This window comes from Salvelinus fontinalis, chromosome 40, assembly GCF_029448725.1.
Source record: "Salvelinus fontinalis isolate EN_2023a chromosome 40, ASM2944872v1, whole genome shotgun sequence".
In the NCBI taxonomy this organism is placed as follows: Eukaryota; Metazoa; Chordata; class Actinopteri; order Salmoniformes; family Salmonidae; genus Salvelinus; species Salvelinus fontinalis.
This window is the reverse complement of record NC_074704.1, coordinates 3,131,719-3,154,704: the sequence shown is the minus strand read 5'-3', so window position 1 is coordinate 3,154,704 and position 22,986 is coordinate 3,131,719. Positions and strand designations below refer to the sequence as shown.

Sequence of the window (22,986 nt, the reverse complement as noted above, 5' to 3'; positions counted from 1 at the left end):
GCCCACCTCAAGGGGGCCAACGCCATCGCCTGAATAGAAAATACTGAAAGCATGTGTCACATGACGGAACATTGATAAGAGCTCACTGTGACCTTTAGAGAAACGCCAGTCGAACTTCTGAGCAAAATCCTGCACACAGATGCACGCACACACACGGGCATACACACACACACTCAAAAAACACACATGCACACATGCACACATGCACACTCACTCACGAACACGTCTGGAACGTATTGGACCTAACATTACGGGAGGCTTAGCACAGTCTTTGATGTGAAAGGTGCCATGGTCTGGTTTCTAATGAGACGTTTGACAGAAGGCAAAACTATAAGAACCAGGCCTTCAAACATCTCTCTACTTTCTTATCTTGCCCCATGCACATCCAGAGGGAAGAGTGGGAGTAGACGGAGAGACTAGACAGTGATAGAAGAACAATAAAGAATAAGGAGAAACGTTGACAGATAAGTTCCATTTCCTCACTGTCTTCTCAAGTCATTTCTCATCATTTTAATACTGGTGGAAACCCACTAAGTCTGTCATCTCAAGTCGGTGGATCCCCCTCGGGACGGTTGAGCTAACGAAGGCTAATGCGATTAGCCTGAGGTTGTAAGTAACAAGGACATTTCCCAGGACATAGACATATCTGATATGGTCAGAAATCTTAAATTCTTATTAATCTAACAGCACAGTCCAATTTACAGTAGCTATTACAGTGAAAGAATACCATACTATTGTTTGAGGAGCGTGCACAGTTATGACCTTGAAAAGTTATTAATAAACCAGTTAGTCACATTTGTGCAGTCTTGATACAAAATGTTGAACAGAAATGCAATGGTTGATTGGATCAGCCTAAGATTTTGCACATACTCTGCTGCCACCTAGTGGCAAAAAAAATCTAAATTGCACCTGGACTGGAATAATACATTATGGTGTTTCTCTTGCATTTCAAAAATGGTGGTACCAAATAATACAAAAAAACGCATGTTTTTTTTTTATTGTCTTTTACTAGATCTAATGTGTTATGTTCACCAACATTCATTTCACATTTCCACAAACGTCAAAGTGTTTCCTTTCAAACGGTATCAAGAATATGCATATCCTTGCTTCAGGTCCTGAGCTACAGGCAGTTAGATTTGGGTATGACGTTTTAGACAAAAATTGAAAAAAACGGGCATATCCTTAAGAGGAATTATCACATATCATACCATCTCTCAAACTGTAAATTGAATCAGTATTATGCCTCACGTCTGTGGTACGATCAACTATAAACCAAGCATTCCACTGTACTGGGTGTCCTGACAGACAGACAGACAGACAGACAGGCAGACAGACAGTTGTACTATTGAACAGTAATTGTAATGTTATGGTTTCAGGATAGACGACCATAGAGGACTGAAGAACTAGGGGTGTTCCTTACTCCCCATCCCTGGTCTCATTATTCACAACTAATTACATTGAAGTGTGAGTGTAGAGTCATGCAGAGACCACTGTACTGTAGTAAGGCTGTGCTCTCTCCTTAAACTAATGGACTGACTGTTCTAAACAGGGTTAACTCAATAAGTGCCTAAACACCCTGATTCTACTAAGAGACCCACTAAATGGTGTCAAGAGGAGCAAGGGAGTAGGGTTTCATTTGTAAATGCAACGAGGGGTTCATTTGCTGACACTGCATCGTGGTTCACACTAGGGTCATGGTACATTTATAATACGGGGGGTTAATGTGCAATTTCAGGTTTGGTATTCGGCTGAGTTAATTATATTGATAGATTCCTCTGCTCTCTGCAAAAATGAACCAGATTCATGTTCAGCAAAAGAGTAAACAACATTTACAGTAAGAATTTTACCCTGTACTGGAGGAGTTGAATATCTGTAATGTTAAAGCTAGTTGACCCTGTACTGGAGGAGTTGAATATCTGTAATGTTAAAGCTATTTGACCCTGTACTGGAGGAGTTGAATATCTGTAATGTTAAAGCTATTTGACCCTGTACTGGAGGAGTTGAATATCTGTAATGTTAAAGCTATTTGACCCTGTACTGGAGAAGTTGAATATCTGTAATGTTAAAGCTAGTTGACCCTGTATTGGAGGAGTTGAATATCTGTAATGTTAAAGCTAGTTGACCCTGTACTGGAGGAGTTGAATATCTGTAATGTTAAAGCTATTTGACCCTGTACTGGAGGAGTTGAATATCTGTAATGTTAAAGCTAGTTGACCCTGTATTGGAGGAGTTGAATATCTGTCGTGTTAAAGCTAGTTTACCCTGTACTGGAGAAGTTGAATATCTGTCATGTTAAAGCTATTTGACCCTGTACTGGAGGAGTTGAATATCTGTAATGTTAAAGCTATTTGACCCTGTACTGGAGGAGTTGAATATCTGTAATGTTAAAGCTATTTGACCCTGTACTGGAGGAGTTGAATATCTGTCATGTTAAAGCTAGTTGACCCTGTACTGGAGGAGTTGAATATCTGTAACTTAATGTTAAAGCTTATAAAAGCTATGACATTTGTGCACAACCTTTCAGGTGATTGCATCATTTCAGAGACCCAATTTCTAGCATTCAAACCAACTCAACAAAACAACTCACAACTCTGAAATGACCTACATTTTTTACATTCCAAAAATATGTTCTCCCTTTCTTTAAGAAGACAATATCCTCTTATGCTCTTGCTTTAACAAAGACTATTTTCAAGGGATGGAATTAAATGATTCTAGGGTTCTGCACCGCAATGGAAATGACAGGAACCTGCTCTTTGTCTAGAATTTCATTCCTCCGTCTCATTTCTCCATCGCCCTCTCTGCTCATCTGACGTGTCTGTGCGGTGAGGGAGAGTCACAGTAAAAAGGACAAGAGTTCAGGACTGGAGGAGCTGCCACCAATCACTCCCCAAAGCACCGGGCGGCTGCTGCTTGTCATGTTCCCATGGCAACCGTCTCCCTCATCACCGTAGAAACCACCAGGCCCTCTGGTGCTGCATAGAGGGGAGGATGGAGCAGAGAGAGGGGGGTAGATAGATAGATAAGAGTGAAAGAAAGAGGAATAGAGAGAGAACGAGCGAGAGAAAGAAGGAGGGATGTAGAGGGAGAGAGGGGTGAAAGAAAGAAACAGAGGAAGAGCATCCACACCAACTTATTCTAAAATGTTTAATATTCTCTCTCAGATTCATGCTGAAACCAATGCGGGCACAACAAGTTTAAGCATAATATGCTATTTGACACTGTACACATCCAGTCAATAAGGAAACACTGTTGAATATCTTTCATGTCACAAACACTATCCAATGTGCTTATTAACACGTCCACACCAACAAAAGACCAGGATCACATTGAGTGCCTTCATAGATCTTTAGATCATTTGTGCTAATTGGATTCATTATTTTAATCAAAAGAACGGACCTCATTGATTGCTTTTTAAAATGTATTTCTTTATCATTCATTCTTCCGTACTTTCTATCCATCCATTGTTCTTCCTTTCTAACTCGTCCTTCTTCCTTTCCTTCAATCCAAGCACTTTTTGTCTGGAGAGAGAGAGAGAGAGAGAGAAATGGGGAGATGGAGAGAACGAGAAGAAATGGTTAACAATTAAAAGCCAAATTGGCTCTAACATAATTTGAACATGTAGCTCCCGCAGTCGCTCAGTTAGCCCTAGTAATTAAGTCCTTCAGCCTGTTACCGCTCGGCCATTGCGGTTCTATAGAAATCAGACCCTCGTTGATCCAAAATGGCCAACGTCTCCTCAGGCAGTCCATCCATCTACTATGGGCTTAAATCACCTCCAATCTGTGTGAAACTGGCGTAGCAGCTGGCCAAGTTGCTGGGCAGACTTCTAAATCATTCCGGATGACCGTATTAGTACAACAGTGGTGGTATTTTACACCCAGAGACCATTAAGATAGGATTTATCAACAGCGTTTGAAGGTTTATGCATCATTTTCATAAACTACCCACCGGGCACACACCGGTTGAATCCTTGTTGTTTCATGTAATTTGAATGAAATGATTTACTGTAAGTAAATAACAGTAACTAACTTGGTACAATTCAACCCCCCCACACACACTGTGAAGACACAACATCAAGGCATCAGTGCGATCACGTGAGTCTGCTCCCTGCTACCGGTTTGATTTCATCTTCGTGTGGCTTCTTCGATTTCAGGCTTCCAAGAAATATGAGGCTGGGCGGTTTGGGGGGGGTAATGCAACGCTGTTTATTACTTCTGGAGGTTGTGGTGCGGGGAGAGAAATCAATAGGCAGCTTTCATGTACCTTCATCTATCATGGATGGTGTGAACTTAACACCCTGCCCTGGGGAAGGAGGGAGGGGGGAGACAGAGGGTAGGTGGAGGGATGGATGGAGAGAGGGAGAGAGAGAGAGGGAGAGAGGGTAGGTGGAGGGATGGATGGAGAGAGGGAGAGAGAGAGATGGGTGGTTTAGAACTGAAGGAAAACTGCTGGAGAAGTAGGAGCAGATGACAGAGGAAGAGAGAGGTGGGGAAGAGAGAGGTGGGGAAGAGAGAGGTGGGGAAGAGAGATGTGGAGAAGACAGTGGGGACTAAGAAAGAGAGAGAGAGAGAGAGAGAGAGAGAGAGAGAGAGAGAGAGAGAGAGAGAGAGAGAGATGTGGAGCTGAAGAAAAACTGCTAATGGAAGAGTAGAAGTCGCAGGAGGAGGAATGGATGCAGAAAAATAGGGAGTAGAAGGGTAAAGGAGGGAGGGAAGAAAAAACGGGAGTGAGAACCAATGAAAGGAGGGGAAGTCTTTTATTTTTCTCTCAGGGAGTTCAAGTTGGGGTTTGTGTTCTGGACCATGTTGACACTATAAGACTCGACAGGATAACAAAAGCAGATCCAGCGGGTAAAGAAGCAGGATGTCCCTATAGAGAGTAGTTTAAGGGTTAAGGCCTAAATATATAACGGAGGAATTATTTCTGTTTTGAGAGGAAACAACAAAATAATAAGAACAAGGTCAGATACCTGGGTGGGCCAGCGAGGCACCTGATCAACACTGCCACACACACACACGCTCTCTCTCTCTCTCTCTCTCTCTTTCTCTCTCTCACACAAGGGCACGGACACTCAAACTTTCTCTCTCAAACACACACACCTCAACGACCACATCACCTATCCCCAAGAGCCTCATTAAGAAGACGGGGGTTGTCCTCCTAGGGCAGAGCAGGATGTCAGAGCACCTCCCTCCTGTCAGGGCCATGATGGATCTGCCCACAAACTGCCAATCCAACCTGGCATCCCAACCTCCTGCTGTAGCTCCAAGCTGCACAAGCACTGGCTGCCTGGGGGTGTGTGTGTGTGTGTGTGTGTGTGTGTGTGTGTGTGTGTGTGTGTGTGTGTGTGTGTGTGTGTGTGTGTGTGTGTGTGTGTGTGTGTGTGTGTGTGTGGGTATACAGTACGTGCACACATTGTGTGTTTCTGTGTGCATTTATGCATTTACACACCCGTGAGTGTACTAATGTGTGTGTGCTGTTAGTATTTCAGCCACATTGCTTGAGCACACACATCAGCGAGGGAGTGGTGTGTGTGTGTGTGTGTGTGTGTGCGTGCGTGCGTGCGTGCGTGCGTGCGCTGCATTAGGAAACACTCACTAAGCAGCAACCGTTGATCAGCATATTTGTGTATCCTTCCTAAAGCCCTGACTGACTCCGTTCCAAAATGGCATGCTTTAATTTCGGCAGATACAGTTCAAGTCGGAAGTTTACATACACCTTAGCCAAATACATTTAAAATCAGTTTTTCACAATTCCTCACATTTAATCAGAGTAAAAAGTCCCTGTCTTTGGTCAGTTAGGATCACCACTTTATTTTAAGAATGTGAAATGTCAGAATAATAGTAGAGAGAATGATTTATTTCAGCTTTTATTTCTTTCATCACATTCCCAGTGGGTCTGAAGTTTACATACACTCAATTAGTATTTGGTAGCATTGCCTTGAAATTGTTAAACTTGTGTCAAACACTTCAGGTAGCCTTCCACAAGCTTCCCACAATAAGTTGTGTGAATTTTGTCCCATTCCTCCTGACAGAGCTGGTGTAACTGAGTCAGGTTTGTAGGCCTCCTTGCTCGCACACGCTTTTTCAGTTCTGCCCACAAATTTTCTATAGGATTGAGGTGATGGACTTTGTGATGGCCAGTCCAATACCTTGACTTCGTTGTCCTTAAGCCTTTTTGCCACAACTTTGGAAGGTTGCTTTGGGTCATTGTCCATTTGGAAGACCCATTTGCGACCAAGCTTTAACTTCCTGAATGATGACTTGAGATGTTGCTTCAATATATCCACATAATTTTCCTATTTTGTGAAGTGTACCAATCCCTCCTGCAGCAAAGCACCCCCACAACATGATGCTGCCACCCCCGTGCTTCACGGTTGGGATGGTGTTCTTCGGCTTGCATCCCCCTTTTTCTTCCAAACATAACGATGGTCATTATGGCCAAACAGTTCTATTTTTGTTTCATTAGACTAGATGACATCTATCCAAAAAGTAAGATCTTTGTCCCCATGTGCAGTTGCAAACCGTAGTCTGGCATTTTTGGAGCAGTGGCTTCTTCCTTGCTGAGCAGCCTTTCAGGTTATATCGATATAGGACTCGTTTTACTGTGGATATAGATACTTTTGTACCTGTTTCCTCCAGCATCTTCACAAGGTCCTTTGCTGTTGTTCTGGGATTGATTTGCACTTTTCGCACCAAAGTACGTTCATCTCTAGGAGACAGCGCCTCTCCTACCTGAGCGGTATGATGGCTGCGTGGTCCCATGGTGTTTATACTTGCGTACTATTGTTTGTATAGATGAACGTGGTGCCTTCAGGCGTTTGGAAATTGCTCCCAAGGATGAACCAGACTTGTGGAGTTCTACAATTTTTTTTTCTGATGTCTTGGCTGATTTCTTTTGATTTTCCCATGATGTCAAGCAAAGTTTGAAGGTAGGCCTTGAAATACATCCACAGCTACACCATGAATTGACTGAAATGATGTCAATTAGCCTATCGGAAGCTTCTAAAGCCATGACATAATTTTCTGGATTTTTCAAAGCTGTTTAAAGGCACAGTCAACTTAGTGTATGTAAACTTCTGACCCACTGGAATTGTGATACAGATTATGTCACTTATAATTCACTGTATGTTAACAATTGTTGGAAAAATGACTTGTGTCATGCACAAAGTAGATGTCCTAACCGGCTTGTCAAAACTATAGTTTGTTAACAAGACATTTGTGGAGAGTTGAAAAACAAGTTTTAATGACTCCAACCTAAGTGTATGTAAACTTCCGACTTCAACTGTAGAAGGATAACTGCTTTCTCTATCTCTCACTGGCAAGTCAAGACTGATCAATTTGACTGTAGAAATGGCAATATAAGATTTCATCTCACACATTTACACTGTATTGGTGTATTTAGTGATTTCAAAAGGCTTTGGCATTGACCATGTAAAGAAAGCTTATAATTATAGATAAATGTTGCGTGACGAATATGTAAATGATGTCCTTTAGGACTTTGGGCAGATGTTGTAGTCCAGTTTGGTTAGTTAAACTCAGAGTGTAGTTTGTAAAGCCTGTAAAACAATAACACATTAAGGGAAATATAGTATTCTTTCTAAAAAAAGATATCTACATATATTTCAAGATGTTGTGTATCCCTGGAAATAATCAGAATTCATGTAGTTGAGCAGCCTCGGGGTAAATGGGTGATGGTGTCCTGTGACAGTGGGTGATGGTGTCCTGTGACAGTGGGTGATGGTGTCCTGTGACAGTGGGTGATGGTGTCCTGTGACAGTGGGTGATGTGTCCTGTGACAGTGGGTGATGGTCAAAGTTTAATTCATGGAATAGGGGTGTGGTTTGTTGCATATGTCTTATATGTATGCCTACATTCAGATATAGATCACTCTGTTAAATATCCTCTACGGGATCGGTGGGCTAACATAGGCTAACGTGATTATCATGAGGTTGTAAGTAATAAGAACATTTCCCAGGACTTAGACATATCTGACATTGGCAGAAAGCTTAAATTCTTGTTAATCTAACTGCACTGTCCAATTTACAGTAGCTATTACAGTGAAATAATACCATGCTATTGTTTGAGGAGAGTGCACAGCTATGAACTTGAAAATGTATTAATAAACCAATTAGGAACATTTGGGCAGGCTTGATAGAACATTTTGAACAGAAATGCAATGGTTCATTGGATCAGTCTAACACTTTGCACATACACTGCTGCCATCTAGTGACCAACATCTAAATTGTGCCTTGGCTGGAATAATACATTATGACCTTTCTCTTGCATTTCAAAGATGATGGTGCAAAAAAAATTATAATATCTTTGTATTATCTTTTACCAGATCTAATGTCTTATATTCTCCTACATTAATTTAACATTTCCACAAAAGTGTTTCCTTTCAAATGGTATCAAGAAAATGCACATCCTTGTTTCAGGTCCTGAGCTACAGGCATGTCATTTTCGACAAAAACAATTTTAAACGTTGTCTGGGACAGGGATGTGCCAATTCGTAGGCAAGTTCTCCGCATTTGAGGCTACTAAGCCCATGAAACTGGCTTGATATGTTCATCAAGCCCAGGCTCCATGTCACCAGATAAGACCTTGTGTGCCTCTGCTACTCTGTCACAGCTTCACTTTCACACAGGTACATGTTCCTTTTTCCTTTTTGTCAATGACATTCAGTCTATTGTTTTCATCCCTTGCTGCTGCTCCAACGGACTTCATCCCGTCTCTCACTTCCTTGGCTGAGCTTATAAGAACCTCAAGGGTGGCTCGACCTCTGCTTGTTTTGCATTTGTATACACAGGACATGATGTCTGCTATGTAACAATAACAATGCACTATCTTGAGTTTAAATGGGATGACACATATGGCATGACACATTGAAAAAATACTATGCATATTATACAGAAAACTGTAATCATCATTTGTATGGGGTACGGTGGACATTGCCTCAACTTACGCCAAGGCAAACATTTTGATTATATTAGCCCACAAAGCCACAAGAAAGCACTTTCATGCTAGGTTTAGGACCTCATATTGTAGCTTATAGCAGTTGCAGTTGCGTGGGTAAAATCCTTGGGGAAGCCAAGCCAGAAAAAGTGCCATATTACAACCTATGTGTTGTGATAATTGCGTTGTTTGCTCTATAACCTGTTAGTTTATATGCCTTGACACCGTGATATATAGGCCTAAAGCCGAGACAATAAGAAGAAACAGTGGCAGAATACATTCAACCACACCTTTGTTTCATCAAAACACCAGAGAACAACATCTGTCTGGTGAAGTCCACAAACATACTGCATGTAACAAATAGTTACATGACCTACTGCATGGTCAATCAAGTTAACGTTTCCGACATTTGTAGAAAATAGTAAAAAGAAAATAGTAAAAATAAAGAAAAACCCTTCAATGAGTAGGTGTGTCCAAACTTTTGACTGGTACTGTACATCTAGCTACATGTTGAACTTCCATCCTCTCAGGCCAGAGGCACAATGTATGAGTTTATGGTTGGATCAGAATCGCCGTTATAACAACAGGCCAGTATGGATAATTAAGTAAAACCACAAGTCCAAATCCCTATCTCTGTCCATGGCTAATTTAGGAAAGGGATCATTTTAGCTAGCTAGCCACCGAAGGACAACTACACAACGAGATTCAACAATTCATTTTTTTCCCTATCAAATTACATTTGGCTTGATGTGATTTGATTGGGGTAAAAGCAAATCCAAACTGGCTTCCCTTGACACTTTTTTGTCTGTGCGCCAGGACATAGACGCAGGAAGTAAGGGTGCTGAGGGTGCTTCAGCACCCCCTGAAAAATCTGATAAAAAATAAAAGTAATATACATATATGTTATTTAAAACAGAAAATTAGTCACAAAAGTAGTGCACTGGGCCTTTACTAGTCCTGTATTAGTGGACCAATATAGCCTTCTGTTGATATCTATGAATTTATTTCAAAAGACTATCAGCCTAAAGTAAAGGTGCATTTGGATAAAGTTGAGTGAAGTGAACGTTTTTGAGTGGGCTGCAGACAGACACACACACACGCACACACATACACTACAATACGGTGGTTGTCAGCATCGACAGGCGTTGACATCGATCAATACCCAGGAGACTTTGTGATAAGGTCTTTGAGGAGAACCAATAAGCTGTCAGCTTCTAGGAAGATCAGAGCTGATTGGACAGCTGTCACGAGGCTGTCAGTGACAGGGGAGAGAGCTGTGTGAAGACATTTAGCTGATCTGGAGGAATCCCACAATGCTTTGTATCTACTTTTACCTCCTTTTTTTACGGAGGAAAATGGCAAGGCACGTTTACAACATGTCTTATTTGAGCATTTGATGATTTGCTCAACAAAAAAAACATATTCAGACTACAGATTTCCCGTCTTAATTAGAATTTTCTCTCAAAGTCTTCCATTGACATCAATAAATGATTTAAGCAAAAGTGTGCTTTTCTCAACTCTGAATCGTCTCCGTGGCGGAATAGTATCCAAGATAATTTTTTAAAACTGAAAACATTTCTTGCTAATCACTTCTCGAAGGATAAAATCTCAGTATATAAGCCAGTATGTTGTTTAGTGTGACCGACAACAACGTTTTCAGGTTGAAAATAGTGAAAATGGCCTCAGCTGACCTCAACTCCACACTGCCAAATACTCTCTCAGCTGTGATTGCATCTCTGCAGCCTGAGAGCTGCTAAAATACAACACCATCAGTCTGGGAACTGGCTCTATCGTCTCCATGATGACATTCCATTTCCTCTGAGAAACATTTCAAGTTGAATCTTCATATCATGAACACTCCGTATGAATTGCACACCACCATCACACCACCATCATGTGAAACACAACAAGTCAAAAGGTCAAGGGTAATCCAGAAGAGGTGGCGAGGAGAGGAAAAGGTGGGAACTATTGCGCTTGTATGAAATGAGACTCTATTTTTCCACTCGCGCTCCATCAGGCAAATTACATTTACAGAGGAAGTATATATGTGTAAAAGGGTAAAAGGACATTTAGATGGTTGTGCCAGAAATGTTATAGATGCAAAATATTTGAAACATGATGTGCATGATTTTCTCCTGTGAGAAAACAACAGCTGATTCAAAGGTAGTATTGCATTGTAGCATTATTTCATAAATCTATGAATTTCTTTTAAAAGCCTGTCAACCTCACAGATAGGAGAGTAAATGCCCATTTGGATAAAGTTAAGGGAAGTGAAAGTTTGTCAAGTGTGCACACACACACACACACACACACACACACACACTACAATACGGTGGTTGTCCAGATCGTCAGGCCTTGACATTGATCAATACCCAGGAGGCCTTGTGATAAATTATTTGAGGAGAACCAATAAGCTGTCAGCTTCTAGGAAGATCAGAGCTGATTGGACAGCTGTCATGAGGCTGTCAGTGACAGGGGAGAGAGCTGTGTGAAGACATTTAGCTGATCTGGAGGAATCCCACAATGCTTTGTATCTACTTTTACCTCCTTTTTTTACGGAGGAAAATGGCAAGGCACGTTTACAACATGTCTTATTTGAGCATTTGCTGATCCACTCTAAAAAAAAACAGCAAAAATCCTTAATGCACTTTGAAATAATAATATAAGTATGTTCCAGCGGAATAGAGACAGAAACCTACCCTTGATTCATTTTGCAACGCTATACCATCTCAGTGTATGGTCCAGTACATACATGTTCAGGTTGAAAATAGTGAATATTGCCTCAGCTGACCTCCACTCCACACTGCCAAATACTCAGTCAGCTGTGATTGCATCTCTGCAGCCTGAGAGCTGCTAAAGCACAACACAACACCATCAGTCTGGGAACTGGCTCTATCGTCTCCATGATGACGTCCCGTTTCCTCTGAGAACCATTTCAAGTTGAATCTTCATATCATGAACACGTGAAATACAACAAGCCATGGAAAGTCAATCTAACACCTCCTCAAGTGCAAAACGCTGTGAAATAAGCTATTATTTATCCAAACAAATTGGATTATCATCAGACAACACCTTTCCAATAGAAAAAACCCTAATATGGTAAACACAACAATACATTAGGGAATACTTTATCTACCATCCCCTCAGGAAAAACGAACCTAATAAAACCTCCCCAAAGGTGACTCACCTCACCACATACGATGTGTCATGTCACCTTTGTTAATAAAAATCTGAAGGAGTATCTCAATTGGTTTTGCTCGACTCCTCGTGTCCTCTCTTTCGTCCTCTCCTCATCTTGAAAAAGGTCAAAGTTAACGGAGGAGAGGTGGTGAGGAGGAGAAAGGGAAAAACAATTGCGCTTGTATGAAATGAGACTCTCCTTCTCCACTTGCACATCATCAGGCAAATTACATTTACAGAGGAGGATTCCCAAAATATATGTGTAAAATTCTAAACGACATTTAGCTGGCTGTGCCAGACATGTGTGCGTGCTTTTCTCCTCCAAGAAAACAGCGGCTGATTCAAAAGATTTCAGAACGCTTCCGCGTTAGGGAGTCGAGACGAACCTCTTGTCTTTCCTCGGCAGGAGGAGGCTATCGAGGAGGACACTCCTCCATTCACTTATTAACGAAGCACACTTCTCGACCACTTATCAGTTTGCGGGTCACGGAGGAGAGGAGGATGAAGGAGTGAAGGAGAGGACTTTTTCTCAAATGAGAATCTCCCTGAGACGGCATGAATCTCGACAACCCCTTCCCATGTTCTGTACTATGTGACACATACACACACAATCCCCCCACCAGTTGCTGAGAGGGAATAAAAAGAAGAAGATCAATCTCCCTGTAGAGCAGTGGCTGACTGTCGGACCAATTTAACTGCATAATGGTGGTAACGCGGGGAGGCCAGCAAGCTGGTACCAATTTAATGCTCATTGCTCTTGTATGCTAATCCCGTCGGTCAGTAGCCACAGTGACCTCTGGTGCTACTACGGCAACGGAGAGCTGACTGTCTGTCTGTCGTTAATGACCTGGTGGACTCAGGCAATGAGGTTATCAATTAAAACAAGCTTGATATTAAAAAACGTTGGAAACTGCAATGAAAGAGAGGGAAGGAGGGGGAGAGAGAGCGAGAGAGAAAGAGAGAGAGAATGAGAGAGCGCAGGAGGGGAGAGAGAGCAGGGGTTGGGAAAAAAATAAATAGAGAAGGCGAGGGAGAGAAAAGGGGGCGGGGTTAAAGAGAGAGAGAAAGAAGGGGATGTGAATAAAAAGGAGACTAATTTAGAAGCTGGAACCAGTGGGGGCTGCTGAGGGGAGGACGGCTCACAATAATGAGTGGAAACCATGTGTTTCATATATTTAATAACGTTTCACTTCTTCTGCTCCAGCCATTACCATGAGCTCGTCCTCCCCAATTAGAGTGTCACCAACCTCCTGTGGCTGGAACTGATTTGGGATGTTTCTGATGAGAGCCATGGCTGGCTGTTCACTGAGCTATTGAATTGCGTTTCTGTGGCATTCTATAGACCTTCTCTATTTGTTCCAGTTAAACGGTCACTACAACTACTCTCAACTAAATATACAGACACACCACATCCAGGGAGAGTATTCCTTTTCTTAAGTAGAGACATTTTGGAATCCATCATGCAGGGATACAAGATGAATAAGGTGTCCGTTTATTCAGCAGATGATAAGACGTTATCAAACCTTGCAGGAGAATTACATACCTCCTACCTGCCCTGTGTTCCAGCTTTGAAGGGAAGCCCAAAGTCAAATGAATTATGGAACCAGCTAAAGTAATTGATTCTTACCGTATTGTGGGTGTTTCAAGGAAAAGGTGTACATTTGACCTCCATCATCTAGGATGTGACAATGGTTAATAAAATCTCTCCATTTCTGCCCATTTTTTTGCGCGGTCTGTGCAGGCCTTCTCATGCAGCTGCAACTGTAAGTGCATTTGTAAATCAAGACCTTTCTTGAGTTGGGCTGTGGGATGGTGCAATTGTTGAGAATGTGAGCTTATGGTTGTGTGGGGGGAAAGGGTTGAGTGTGTGTGGGTGTGTGTGTGTGTGTATCCCACAACTGTTGCGAAGGAGTAAAAGATGTTAGGGACAATAGAGGATGATCCACAGTTATATATAATACAAATCGAGGTGAGGGCGATGGAAATGCATTTGGCAGTTGATCTACTTCAATTTGGTAAATGACACTGTGTGCTCTTTTCAAAGGATGGATCCCAGTCGGTTCAGGGCTATGGGATACAGGGGTTCGAGGGTGGTCTGCCGGGCATTGGGATGACAACCCAACTCAGGATGAGGAGGACTTTTAGCTGGTGGAATAGTAGGGACAATTGGAGGTTTACTTAGTAGCAATGCAAATATCATGGTACAGCTATAAAGACACTCAATCATCATGTTCCTTTTTAATGGTACGTTTACAAACATATATTTTGATAAAAATAATTGAAAGTTGTGTCTCATTATGGTAAGTGGTGAAATAAGTATAGCCAGTTACAATTGTAATGGGCAAGCAGATAATAAGAAAAGACGATCAGTATTTACCTGGCTAAAAGAGAAGGATTATAATATCTATTGTTTACAGGAAACCCATTCAACAATTTTAGATGAAGTTTTGTGGAAAAAGAACTGTGGGGGCGAAATATATTTCTCCCATGGGCAAAGAAATTCAAAAGGGGTGATGGTTTTAATTAACAATAATTTTGATCCAAATGTGCAACTTGTCCAAACAAATCCTCAAGGTAGATGGATTATTTTAAATATGTTATTGGACAATAAACAGATATGGCTTATTAACCTATACGGTCCGAATAATGATGATCCAAGCTTCATTGAAAATATATATAAGAATTTATCAACTCTACAAGCAACACTAGACTCTATTATTATGGTGGGAAATTTTAATACGGTCTTAAATACCTCTATGGACCGGAAAGGAAATCAAACTACCACCCTCAGGCACTTAAGGAAATCATGAATGTCATGGATATATTGGAATTAGTGGATATATGGAGACTTAAATACCCTGACCTAGTGAGATATACATGGCAGAGGCTTAATCAAGCTAGTCGTCTTGACTACTTTCTTATACCATTCTCTCTGGCACCAAAAGTTTAAAAAGTGTTGATAGGGGACAGAATGCGGTCGGATCATCACATAATTGGCATATATATTACTCTTACAGAATTTCCACATGGGCGAGGATATTGGAAATTTAATCAAAGCCTACTAGATGATAAATTGTTTAGAACTAGGACAGAAGAATTTATAACTGACTTTTTCAGACATAACATAGGTACAGCAGATCCACGTATTGTATGGGACACTTTAAGTGTGCCTTTAGAGTCCATGCAATTCAGTACTCATCTATAAAACAAAAGCAATTTAAATCAAAAGAGTCCTTATTAACAAAGGAAATTGAAGAACTAACAGTACAGTTAGATAGCAATAAAAACGGTACCATAGAGGCACAGAATAAGTTAGACGAAAAACAAAAAGAAATGGAGGGACTTATTCAAGAAAGATTCAGTGTAATATATTATAAAAAATAAAGCGAACTGGATGGAATATGGGGAAAAATGCACCAAATTCTTTTTCAATCTTCAATATTGAAATGCTACCAAAAAACGTTTTATTAAAACTTGTTTCAAATGATGGAGTCACGCATGATTCACCAAATTATATTTTGAAAGAGGATGTAAAGTACTTTAAGAATATGTTTTCGTTTCAGGCTCCTCCATCTCCACTAACTGAAACTAATTGTATGGATTTCTTTCTTAATAATAATGTAAAATTAACATCAGTACAGAAAGACTCATGTGAATGCCAAATTACAGAGGAGGAACTTCTTGATACAAATAAAGCCTTTAAGTCCAGTAAAACTCCAGGGCTGGATGGCATACCAGTGGAAGTATATCAAACTTTTTTTGATATACTCAGAGGACCATTATTAGCATGTTTTAACAACTCCTATATAAATGGTAGATTATCAGACACGCAACAAGAAGGTCTGATATCATTATTACTGAAACAGGACCCAAGTGGTATATACACTGCTCAAAAAAATAAAAGGAACACTTAAACAACACAATGTAACTCCAAGTCAATCACACTTCTGTGAAATCAAACTGTCCACTTAGGAAGCAACACTGATTGACAATAAATTTCACATGCTGTTGTGCAAATGGAATAGACAAAAGGTGGAAATTATAGGCAATTAGCGGTCCTGCTGCTGGGTTGTTGCCCTCCTACGGCCTCCTCCACGTCTCCTGATGTACTGGCCTGTCTCCTGGTAGCGCCTCCATGCTCTGGACACTACGCTGACAGACACAGCAAACCTTTTTAAAAATGCCTAGAATATTTCAATATTGGGGAATCTCTTATAAAATGGGTTAAAGTTATGTATAGTAACGCTAGGTGTAAAATAGTAAATAATGGCTACATCTCAGAAAGTTTAAAACTATCTAGAGGAGTAAAACAAGGTTGTCCACTATCGGCATATCTATTTATTATTGCCATCGAAATGTTAGCTGTTAAGATTTGATCAAACAATAATTTTAAGGGATTAGAAGTCCGTGGCTTAAAAGGTGCCATTGTACGCTGATGATTCATGTTTTCTTTTAAAACCACAATTAGAGTCTCTCATGGCCTCATACCACCCTGCATACCACTGCTGGCTTGCTTCTGAAGCTAAGCAGGGTTGGTCCTGGTAAGTCCCTGGATGGGAGACCAGATGCTGCTGGAAGTGGTATTGGAGGGCCAGTAGGAGGCACTCTTTCCTCTGGTCTAATAAAATATCCCAATGCCCCAGGGCAGTGATTGGGGACACTGCCCTGTGTAGGGTGCCGTCTTTCGGATGGGACGTAAAACGGGTGTCCTGACTCTCTGAGGTCATTAAAGATCCCATGGCACTTATCGTAAGAGTAGGGGTGTTAACCCCGGTGTCCTGGCTAAATTCCCAATCTGGCCCTCAAACCATCATGGTCACGTAATAATCCCCAGTTTACAATTGGCTCATTCATCCCCCTCCTCTCCCCTGTAACTATTCCCCAGGTCTTTGCTGCAAATGAGAATGTGTTCTCAGTCAACTTACCTGGTAAAATAACGGTAAAATAAAAAAATAAAAATAGACGATCTAGATACTTTTGCTATCCTTTCTGGATTAAAACCAAATTATGATAAGTGTACTTAATATTACATATTGGATCACTAAAAAATGCAAATTTTACATTACCATGTAGTTTACCAATTAAATGGTCTGGCGGAGATGTGGACAAATCCCAAAAGAAAGAAATGATCTCACTCCAATAAATTTTTATAGAAAGTTAGCAAAAATAGATATGATCTTGCTACCATGGAAAGGAAAATACCTGTCTATTTGTGGAAAAATCACCCTGATTAACTCTTTAGTCATATCACAGTTTACCTATTTGCTTATGGTTTTGCCTACACCTAGTGACCTGCTTTTTAAATTATATGAACAAAAAATATTCAATTTTATTTGGAACGGCATGCCAGATAAAATTAAAAGGGCCTATTTATATAACGAATATGAATTCGGAGGGCAGAAATTATTAAATATTAAAGCATTAGACCTCTCACTAAAGGCATCAGTCATACAAAAGTTATACTTAAATCCAAACTGGTTCTCCAGTAGATTGGTACGAATGTCTCATCCTATGTTCAAGAAGGGCCTTTTTCCCTTTATTCAGATTACACCTGCTCACTTTCGGTTGCTTGAAAAGGAAATAATTTCCAAAATATCTTTATTTTTTAAACAAGCCTTAGAAAGTTGGTTGCAATTTCAGTTTAATCCACCTGAAAGGACGGAACAAATAGTACAACAAATCTTGTGGTTAAATTCAAATATAGTAATTGATAAAAAAAAATGTATTTATCGAAGAAATGTTTAAAAAAGGTATAATTTTTGTGAATGATATCATAAATAGGACTGGTGGAGTAATGTCACACATGCAGCTAACACAGACATATGGAAATGTCTGCTCTACCCAAAATTACAACCAATTAATTGCAGCATTACCACAAAAATGGAAGAGGCAGGTGGAAGGGGATAAAAGTAAGGAACTTGTATGTCGGCCTTATATTAAAGAACATAAATGGTTAAAGAAAAGTATGATAAATAAAAACATATACCAATTTCATTTAAGGACCAAAAAACTTACAGCTGTGCCATATAAATTGCAAAATAGTTGGGAAGAGATTTTCGATGTACCCATTCCATGGCACATGGTTTATGAATTGATACGCAAAACAACGCCGGATTCAAAACTTCGAATTTTTCAATTTAAATTATTGTACAAAATTCTTGCAACTAATAGAATGTTATATATATGGGGGATACAATCTTCTCAGCTCTGTAGATTCTGCTGTGAGGAGGCAGAGTCATTAGACCATTTATTTTGGTATTGTCCGCATGTAGCTCGTTTTTGGTCACAGGTCCAGGAATGGTTGAAGAATTACAACATTTGCGTAGAACTAACGCTACAGATAGCAATACTGGGGGATTTGAAAAGTCATAGTCAATCAATCAATAATATAATAATTATTTTAGCAAAAATGTTTATTTTTAATTTACAATCCGTGGAAGCTATGAGAATAGGAAGTTTCAAATCTTTTGTGAAGCATCACAGCACAGTTGAAAAATATATGGCAAATAAAAATCCGAAATGGATGATGTTGGAAGATAGATGGGAAAGGTTAGGTGGAGCTGAAGGGTGGGACTAATAACAAGATAAACAATGTAGGGCATACGGGATCTGTGAAATGTGTATAGGTGCGGAGCTATTGTGAAATAGCACAGTTACAAGTGGAAATCAAACTGGATGGACAACAGAAATAGAGGAAGGACTGAGAACAAACAAGAGAGAACTATTATAAAGTAGACTGTGTCTGTAAAATGTAATAAATAAGATGTATAAATTGAAGGTAAAAACAGAAATGTTTATCAGTTTACTCCAATTGGGGGATCTGTGGTAGGGTTTGCAGGGAATAATAATAAAGGTATACTCTTTTAAAAAAGTATGTATTTCTATGTAGGTATGTATGCATACGTGAATGGATATATATATTTACCCCAAAAAATATGGGGGATCGGAAATGATGCAGACAATTACATTGGAAGCAACATTCTTTCCGCAATATTAAGCTGATCCACCCCCCAAAGAAAAAAAAAAAAAAAAAAAAAAAAAAAGTATTTGATCACCTACCAACCAGTAAGAATTCCATCTCTCACGGACCTGTTTGTTTTTCTTTAAGAAGCCCTCCTGTTCTCCACTCATTACAAGTATTAACTGCACCTGTTTGAACTCGTTACCTGTATAAAAGACACCTGTCCACACACTCAATCAAACAGACTCCAACCTCTCCACAATGGCCAAGACCAGGGAGCTGTGTAAGGACATCAGGGATAAAATTGTAGACCTGCACAAGGCTGGTATGGGCTACAGGACAATAGGCAAGCAGCTTGGTGAGAAGGCAACAACTGTTGGCGCAATTATTAGAAAATGGAAGAAGTTCAAGATGACGGTCAATCACCCTCGGTCTGGGGCTCCATGCAAGATCTCACCTCGTGGGGCATCAATGATCATGAGGAAGGTGAGGGATCAGCCCAGAACTACACGGCAGGACCTGGTCAATGACCTGAAGAGAGCTGGGACCACAGTCTCAAAGAAAAACATTAGTAACACACTACGCCGTCATGGATTAAAATCCTGCAGCACAAGGTCCCCCTGCTCAAGCCAGCGCATGTCCAGGCCCGTCTGAAGTTTGCCAATGACCATCTGGAGGATCCAGAGGAGGAATGGGAGAAGGTCATGTGGTCTGATGAGACAAAAATAGAGCTTTTTGGTCTAAACTCCACTCGCCGTGTTTGGAGGAAGAAGAAGGATGAGTACAACCCCAAGAACACCATCCCAACCGTGGGCATGGAGGTGGAAACATCCTTCTTTGGGGATGCTTTTCTGCAAAGGGGACAGGACGACTGCACCGTATTGAGGGGAGGATGGATGGGGCCATGTATCGCGAGATCTTGGCCAACAACCTCCTTCCCTCAGTAAGAGCATTGAAGATGGGTCGTGGCTGGGTCTTCCAGCATGACAACGACCCGAAACACACAACCAGGGCAACTAAGGAGTGGCTCCGTAAGAAGCATCTCAAGGTCCTGGAGTGGCCTAGCCAGTCTCCAGACCTGAACCCAATAGAAAATCTTTGGAGGGAGCTTAAAGTCCGTATTGCCCAGCGACAGCCCCGAAACCTGAAGGATCTGGAGAAGGTCTGTATGGAGGAGTGGGCCAAAATCCCTGCTGCAGTGTGTGCAAACCTGGTCAAGAACTACAGGAAACATATGATCTCTGTAATTGCAAACAAAGGTTTCTGTACCAAATATTAAGTTCTGCTTTTCTGATGTATCAAATACTTATGTCATGCAATAAAATGCTAATTAATTACTTAAAAATCATACAATGTGATTTTCTGGATTTTTGTTTTAGGTTCCGTCTCTCACAGTTGAAGTGTACCTATGATAAAAATTACAGACCTCTACATGCTTTGTAAGTAGGAAAACTTGCAAAATCGGCAGTGTATAGAATACTTGCTCTCCCCACTGTAAATGGCAAAACAGTTGGGAAGAGATTTTCGATGTACCCATTCCATGGCACATGGTTTATGAATTGATACGCAAAACAAGGCCGGATTCAAAACTGCGATTTTTTCTATTTAAATGACTATACAAAATTCTTGCAACTAATAGAATGTTGTATATATATGGGGGATACAATATGGGGATACAATCTTCCCAGCTCTGCAGATTCTGCTGTGAGAAGGCAGAGTCATTAGATCATTTATTTTGGTATTGTCCATATGTAGCTCGTTTTTGGTCACAGGCTTCTACAGATAGCATTACTGGGTGATTTGAAAAGCCATAGTCAATCAATTATATAATAATTCTTTTAGCAAAAATGTTTATTTTTTATTTACAATCTGTAGAAGCTATGAGAATAGAAAGATTAAATTATTTTGTGAAGCATCACAGCACAGTTGAGAAATATTTGGCAAATAGAAATCCGAAATGGATGATGTTGAGAGATAGATGGGAGGGGTTGAATGGAGCTAAAGGGTGGGACTAATAACAAGATAAACAATGTAGGGCATACGGGATCTGTAAAATGTATATAGGTTCGGAACTTTTGTGAAATAGCACAGTTACAAATAGAAATCAAACTGGATGGACATCAGAAATAGAGGAAGGACTAAAAACAAACAAGAGAGAACTATTGTAAAGTAGACTGTGTCTGTAAAATGTGTATAAGATGTATAAATTGAAGGTAAAAGTCTAAGTGTTTATTAGTTTACTCCAATTGGGGGAAGGGTGGTAGGGTTTGCCGGGAATTTAATAATAAAGGTATAATCTTTACAAAGTATGTATGTCTATATGTGTATATGTATGCATGCGTGTATGGATATATATATTTACCCCAAAAATATATGGGGGATTGGAAATGATGCAGACAATTACATTGATGGAAGCAACATTATTAAGCTGATCCACCCCCTTAGAACCCCCCCCCCCCCAAAAAAAACCCAAGTAATTGATTCTTGGTTCTGGGATGAAAAAAGTCCAAATACACCCCACTCACCAACACACAACAGACACATCAGTCGAGACCAAAACGCCATACTGTATTCTGTCCAGATACACATTTAGGAGAGTGTGTATGTTTCGGTCAGTGCCGTTTAAGATGAGGACCGTTTTCTTTTCTCATGAACATGGCCTTATTTCTATTACAGCATATTGGATTACTGTCATTCATATTCCATTCACCCAGTTCAATTTAACAGCGATAGGTTTAGGCTACTACATGATACTCAAATTTTCCCTGTACCCATCATGAGGTTGCTACAACCTAGCTTATGAATGAACGTTTACAACGTAGGTGCACACTGGTCGAGAGACAAACTTGAGGTGACCGACAGTGACACATGGACAGACAGTGACATTCAATACCACCTTGCCTGCATCTAGCTGATATAGGGTGTAATCATTACTCCAACAGTTGCAAACGAGAGTTTCTATTGGACAAATTCAGGTACGTTTATCCCCGTTTTGTTCCATTTGCTTCCGTTTAAGAAACATTTTTCAACAGAATTGGTGGAATGAATACACCACTGATCACACATAAACACAGTTCACTTTCATAGCAGCCACTTTGTATTCCCTGTCACACCTATGCGCTCTCCTCTCAAGCTAGCTGTAATTCGACTACACAATGGTGCTACCCTGCAGAGTGCTGTTGAGGCTACTGTAGACCTTCATTGCAAAACTGTGTTTTAATCAATTATTTGGTGACGTGATTATATTTAGTATAGTTTTACCTAAAAGGATAACTTTTAAAATTATTTATCATTTACATTTTTTATGTTTTATGACATATATGTAGTCAGTATTCCACTCCCTACCAGATGCTGCTGAGAGCCCACGGGCCTGGAAGTAGAGGAGCAGGCCAGAGATCACTTCATCTCCCTCTCTCTCTTCATCCCTCTCTCTCTCTCAATCTCTCCATCCATCCCTCTCTCTCTCTCCATCCCTCTCTCTCTCCATTCTCTCACCATATCTTTCTCCATCTCTCCATCCTTCTCTCTGGTCTCCTGATGTATTATTCACCACCATGAGTCTGGGCCAAGTGATACACTGCTCACTGTGAGAGATGGCATGAAGAGGGAGGTAGGGAGAGAGAGGGGGGGGGGGGGGGGTGGAGGGAGAGGGAGATTGAGAGGGAAGGATGGATGGGGAGGGAGAGAGGGACAGAGAGCCAGGTGAGAGAGCAAAGCTAGACAGAGGATGTACATTTTACTTTAATAGCTTTATAACTTTGGTAGCTACTGTATCACACACACACACACAAACACACATAAACACCACACGCACGCACACACATGCACACACGCACACACACACACACACACACACACAAGCCAATTTTCAAGTCAATCCTGGCATTTCCACTC

The 22,986-nt window shown here is 40.7% G+C and overlaps 1 long non-coding RNA gene across 1 annotated transcript; it reads right to left on the bottom strand.

Annotated features, from left to right (window-relative positions):
• Positions 1-2,654: 2,654 nt before the first annotated feature.
• On the bottom strand, positions 2,655-22,689 carry LOC129839687 (uncharacterized). The gene is made up of 3 exons (XR_008757063.1): positions 22,588-22,689; positions 3,448-3,518; positions 2,655-2,972 (listed from the first exon to the last, which is right to left on the bottom strand). It is a non-coding gene; the product is annotated as an uncharacterized LOC129839687 (long non-coding RNA).
• Between the last annotated feature and the right edge of the window lie 297 nt (positions 22,690-22,986).